The sequence below is a fragment of the Hoplias malabaricus genome, chromosome 11, assembly GCF_029633855.1.
Source record: "Hoplias malabaricus isolate fHopMal1 chromosome 11, fHopMal1.hap1, whole genome shotgun sequence".
Taxonomy (NCBI): Eukaryota; Metazoa; Chordata; class Actinopteri; order Characiformes; family Erythrinidae; genus Hoplias; species Hoplias malabaricus.
This window is the reverse complement of record NC_089810.1, coordinates 17655023-17661803: the sequence shown is the minus strand read 5'-3', so window position 1 is coordinate 17661803 and position 6781 is coordinate 17655023.

Sequence of the window (6781 nt, the reverse complement as noted above, 5' to 3'; positions counted from 1 at the left end):
TGCACTGTACTGTGTGACTTAAACCCTCATATGTCAATGTCAGGCTGCAGAGGGACTATGGTGAGTATTTTTATAAAGCATAGAATTTTCCCTGTGGCCAATGTTGAGAGATTAACACATTTTCTCATGTCTGTTTTTGTGCAGTATGTATGCTGATGTGTGATTGTACTGTCTCTTATGATGTCAGCATTTTAGCACTGTCATAATAACACTATAATTAATATTCCTTTATTGTCATTGCACAGTACTTCATGTGTAACAACAGCAGACATAGCCACTAAGCTGTGTAAAGTGTATCCTTAAACAGAGTACATACATATAGACATTAGACAAGTAAACTGTTGACGTAAGGCAGCCTTTCTCAACTTGAGTGGGTGCCGTCAGTGTCGGGGGTGCCATCAAAAAAATTCTGATGTTACTGACATAAAAATGATAGGTACAAAAGTTAAAATGAAAATGTGGCTCATTAGCTCATCATAATGTGTCTCTCATGCCCTTTTCCTGCTGGACTTAACACGTAAAGTTTGATGTAAATGAGAGTGTGTGTGTGGGGTGTCTCTCTCCCGAAAGATTTAGTGGCTATTGTCTTTTGTGCAGTTTGACTTGGTCCATGACCCTTGGAGTTTATGTGCACTGGAAAGCTCAAAAGATTTGCCTTTGCTGGCACAGAAGCAACTGGCAGAGATCAGGGAAGATCATATGTTAAAAATCTAATTTCAAGACATGGTTTGGAAAGATTTTGGATATCTTTGGAGTGGAATGAGTACCCAGTAGTTTCAAGTTGTGCCATTGAATATCCGCTACTATTCTCCACAACATATTTGTGTGAACTGAGCTTTTCGAGCCTAACCTACATCAAGAACAAGTACAAAGAGCGACTGAGAGCTGTGGACCAGGAGCTCCGTGTCTGCATCTTATCCATTCCTGCCAGAATAGGGAGGATTGTGTGCATCGTCCCAAGCTAAGATTTCCCATTTATTTTGTCCATTTAAGTCACATTTACATTTCTGTCTTATGGTGGCAATAGTCACTTATAGTGTGTGTAGGCTGTCAGATGGATGCAGAGAGTTTGTTTCCAAATACATTTTAGATTGGGGTGACTTGAAATTGTGCATCCTGTTAAAGGGTACCATGACTGAAAAATGTGAGAAACGCTGATGTAAGGTAGTAGATAATGTATGGCACATTCCCTGAATACATTAAGAAATATTGCACTTTGCATATTGCATTTTTCTTAGAACAGTAGTCAAAACAGATTTGAAAGTGGAATATTAATTTAAATGTAATTATGCCACAGTCAGTGTTGACTCTGTGCTGTGATTAGTTGAGAGACATACTTGGAGTTCCATTATTGCACGATAATGCCACTCTGACTGAAGCTCTGCTACACCATATACAAAACACAAGTTGCTGGGTTCATGAACTATTTGTTTGATTAAAAAATGGCTATGGTAGAATGGAGCTATTTTACCTTGCGTAATGTTGATAAAACTAACAAAAAAGCTATCACTGAACTGTGGTGTAATCACAATAATTCACTTAAAGTTTGTGCTATAACGTGAGATGCCGGCACTGGTGTACTGTGGTAGTAGGCGCGAGGCCACGGGCAGAGAGCTGAAGATCAGTAAACTGGTGCTAATATCTCACATTGCACAAACCTTAAGTGCTTAAGTTGTGTAAGTAAAACAAATGTTGTAACAGTTTGGAATATTTGAAATATTTAAAAAATTGTGCAGTGCTCTATGGCAGTGTTGGATGACATGGGGGACATGGTCATAAGTCTGTAGAGCGCCAGGAAGGGGGCTAAGCCTACAGCTTTGTTGCACATAAAGGGGTTGGACAATGAAACTGAAAACCTGTCATTTTAGTGTGGGAGGTTTCATGGCTAAATTGGACCAGCCTTGTGGCCAATCTTCATTAATTGGACCAGTAAGTGCAGCGTCTGAAGGTTCAATTAGCAGAGGGTAAGAGCACAGTTTTGCTCAAAATATTGCAATGCACACAACATTATGGGTGACATACCAGAGTTCAAAAGAGGACAAATTGTTGGTGCACATCTTGTTGGCGCATCTGTGACCAAGACAGCAAGTCTTTGTGATGTATCAAGAGCCACGGTATCCAGAGTAATGTCAGCATACCACCAAGAAGGACGAAACACATCCAACGGGATTAACTGTGGACGCAAGAGGAAGCTGTCTGAAAGGGATGTTCGGGTGCTGACCTGGATTGTATCCAAAAAACATAAAACCACAGCTGACCAAATCACGGCAGAATTAAATGTGCACCTCAACTCTCTTGTTTCCACCAGAACTGTCCGTCGGGAGCTCCACAGGGTCAATATACACGGCCGGGCTGCTATAGCCAAACCTTTGGTCAGTCATGCCAATGCCAACCGTCGGTTTCAATGGTGCAAGGTGCGCAAATCTTGGGCTGTGGACAATGTGAAACATGTATTGTTCTCTGATGAGTCCACCTTTACTGTTTTCCCCACATCCGGGAGAGTTACGGTGTGGAGAAGCCCCAAAGAAGCGTACCACCCAGACTGTTGCATGCCCAGAGTGGGGCATGGGGGTGGATCAGTGATGGTTTGGGCTGCCATATCATGGCTTTCCCTTGACCCAATACGTGTGCTAGATGGGCGCGTCACTGCCAAGGACTACAGAACCATTCTGGAGGACCATGTGCATCCAATGGTTTAAAGATTGTATCCTGAAGGTGGTGCTGTGTTTCAGGACGGCAATGCCCTAATACACACTGCAAGACTGGTGAGAGATTGGTTTGAGGAACATGAAAGTGAAGTTGAACATCTCCCATGGCCTGCACAGTCACCACATCTAAATATTATTGAGCCACTTTGGGGTGTTTTGGAGGAGCGAGTCAGGAAACGTTTTCCTCCACCAGCATCACGTAGCGACCTGGCCACTATCCTGCAAGAAGGATGGCTTAAAATCCCTCTGACCACTGTGCAGGACTTGTATATGTCATTTCCAAGACGAAATGACGCTGTATTGGCCGCAAAACGAGGCCCTACACCATACTAATAAATGATTGTGGTCTAAAACCAGGTGTTTCAGTTTCAGTGTCCAACCCCTGTAGGTGCAGTGTGTAATACTGGTGGAGTTACAAAGATCTAGTCTTACAGTGTGCATACAATTTGCCAGAAAGTCCTTGATCGTTGTATATCTGAGAGTTTGGTGACCAATCTGCCCTGTTAAACTGTTAAAGATGGAACTAAAGTCTATAGAAAGCATCCTCTCATAGCTCTGGTCTCCCAGGTGTGTCAGGACTGTGTACAGCAGTGATGACATCTTTGGACTTGTTTGCTTTGCAGGTTAATGTTCACTTATCTTTTATTTCTTCTAATATCAAGGATATAAATGTGATGGTGTCCCACCTTTGCTGCAGTAACAGCACACCTGGCATCATGGGGTCAAATAAGGAGGAAATTCCCCACTAAAGTGATTTTGTAGTAGCCACCAGCGATGCAACAATCAAAGCCAACCTAAAAAAAAAAAAAGCTAAACTGCTTGCTCTGCATGCCTGGTTTAAAGGCTACGTCAATTAACATAGAAGGTTTTGCTTGCATCACTTCTATTAGCTATTTTATGGATAAGCTATATGATGTGGAAAGATTAATCACCAGATAGCATTCCTAAATGGGTGCTTTTGTTGTTTTGTGGTAAATATGGCTTGCTTGTTTATTTATTATTAAAGTGTATGAATATTACCTACTGCTAGATATATAGCTCTTTTAGACAAGTCTGCTCTTTGTTTTCCTGCCTGTATTCTGCTGTGCACTTATTAGTGTTTACTGCCAAGTGGATGTAGCTTTCTCTGCCCAAGTCCCACTGTTTATGGATGCCCCACTCATGATTAAGGTTTGCCACTAGGGCTAAGTAAGCTCTTCTGTGATGGCTTTGCAGTAGACGTTGGAACATTGCTGTAAGTGTTTGATAGCATTTATTGAATTATTCCACATAAAGTCGTAAAGTCAAGTTCTGATGGTGGAAGATTAGTTCTGGATCACAAAAGCCACTCCAGCTCATCTCCACAGTATTGGAAGGTGCTTCGCTAGTTCAGAGAACACAGATCCACTGCTGTATGGTTCAGCGCTTAAGTACCAAGGAAGATTTCTAATAGTCTAGGAGTGAGGGAACGTTTACCGAAAGGCATCAAAATGATGCGGAGGAACAATAAAACAAGATTTGCATTCTCTGAAGTTTGTCTGCAGCACATTGTGTTCTTTTTGAGCAGAACAGCAGAATAAGGGTCATCTCCCTGACTGACAGCTGTAGAACTGACGTGTCATTAGACAGAGCAGCTGCTGTGTCATTTTGCCAAAGCGCTCCCTGAACACTTGTATTCAGCATAAGCACAGCGCTGTGTGATTGAGCTGTCTGAGTTTTTAGCAGAGGCTCCCTGCCATTTAAGATGAAGCTGGGAGACAAATGTTGAGCTCGAGAAACATCTGTTGGAGGAGAGAGCAGGCTACGGGACAGTGTTTTGCAGACAACATTGCAGAAATTCCCAGCTGCTCCTTTTCATCCATTTTGCCACCTGTGCGGTTTTTAATGCTTAATTTACTGCTAAAGAGTCTGTTCCTCTGTCCATTGTGAACCAAGCTTCTTAACTCCACTTCCACAACAAGCTCTGACCCCTTGTGATATTTTTTTCGGAACAGTCACCTTCTAAACCTCAACATATATTTGACAAAAGAGAGTTAATTGATTAAATTACATGCAGCAGGCACTTTTGGGTCCCTAAACACTTTTCTAATTTTATCATTATGCTTGTTTCACCTAATAGTTTTATCTTCAAGAATCTCCTGACACATGAAGCACCACTAATATCATTGGACAGCTCAGCATGCTTGGAGGAGACCATTCTTAGTCCACCCTGATTCAGGGTGATCGTAAATGTTAGATCTGTCCCAAAACCTAGGCACTTACTCCATCCACAGTGTTCTAACAGATGTCTGTCCTTGTCACGAAACATGGGGCGGACTGACGGAGGCGGACGCACTTGCTAAAACACAACGACTTTAATATAACAAAACAAAGAAATAACACGACATGAATAGGATACCAAAATGAAACGACTAGGAAACAAAATGACTTGACATGGAGAATGAAGGAAACAACACGACATGACTGAGAAAAAGGAAGAAACAACACGACTGGGAAACTAAACGAAATGACTTGACTAGGAAGGTAACAACACAACACGAAACGACATGACTTGACTTGGAAAGAGCAAAACAAAGGTGAAATGTCCGACAGGAGGAAGTGATACAAGGGGACCTAAATACTTAGCACAAACGAGACACACCTGAGACACACCAGGACGAGGCCGTGACAGATGTCCCACCCCCCCTGAACGCGCAACACCTGGGGCGCGTACTCCTAAACCTCCCAGGAGCTGGCACAGGAAAAGGGCATGGAAAACAAAACAACGAACCAACAGAAGACAAGACTCAAGACAGGACAGGAACAGACACAGGAAATGGAGCTGGGGACTTGACAGGACTGGAAACTGGGGACTGGAATTGGGACAGGACAGGAGACTGACAAAGTGGGGTGACAGGAGACTGAACAAGAGACTTACAAAATGGAACAGGAGACGGGACTAGGGACTGGAACGTCTGTGGGGAAGCCTGAGGTACCAGCCTGGGCACAGTTCTGGGGATCGGCCCCGAAGTCCTTGGGGCCGACCTACGGACACGACCAGGAGTGGCCGGGGCCACAGTCACGGGTGCAGAAGCGGCCGGAGCCACAGTCACGGGTGCAGAAGCAGCCGGGGCCACAGTCACGTGTGCAGAAGCGGCCGGGGCCACAGTCACGTGTGCAGAAGCGGCCGGAGCCACAGTCACGTGTGCAGAAGCGGCCGGAGCCACAGTCACGAGTGCAGAAGCGGCCTTCGCTGGGACAGGAGCAGCTGAGGAAGCGGCCTTCGCTGGGACAGGAGCGGCTGAGGAAGTAAAAGTCTGTGGGGAAGCCTGAGGTACCAGCCTGGGCACAGTTCTGGGGACCTACGGACACGACCAGGAGTGGCCGGGGCCACAGTCACGGGTGCAGAAGCGGCCGGGGCCACAGTCACGGGTGCAGAAGCGGCCGGGGCCACAGTCACAGGTGCAGAAGCGGTGCAGAAGTGGCCGGGGCCACAGTCACAGGTGCAGAAGCGGCCTTCGCTGGGACAGGAGCAGCTGAGGAAGCGGCCTTCGCTGGGACAGGAGCGGCTGAGGAAGTAAAAGTCTGTGGGGAAGCCTGAGGTACCAGCCTGGGCACAGTTCTGGGGACCTACGGACACGACCAGGAGTGGCCGGGGCCACAGTCACAGGTGCAGAAGCGGCCGGGGCCACAGTCACGTGTGCAGAAGCGGCCGGGGCCACAGTCACAGGTGCAGAAGCGGCCGGAGCCACAGTCACGGGTGCAGAAGCGGCCGGGGCCACAGTCACGGGTGCAGAAGCGGCCGGAGCCACAGTCACGGGTGCAGAAGCGGCCGGGGCCAGAGTCACGGGTGCAGAAGCGGCCGGAGCCACAGTCACGGGTGCAGAAGCGGCCGGGGCCACAGTCACGGGTGCAGAAGCGGCCGGGGCCAGAGTCACGGGTGCAGAAGCGGCCGGAGCCACAGTCACGGGTGCAGAAGCGGCCGGGGCCACAGTCACAGGTGCAGAAGCGGCCTTCGCTGGGACAGGAGCAGCTGAGGAAGCGGCCTTCGCTGGGACAGGAGCGGCAGAGGAAGCGGCCTTCGCTGGGACAGGAGCGGCAGAGGAAGCGGCCTT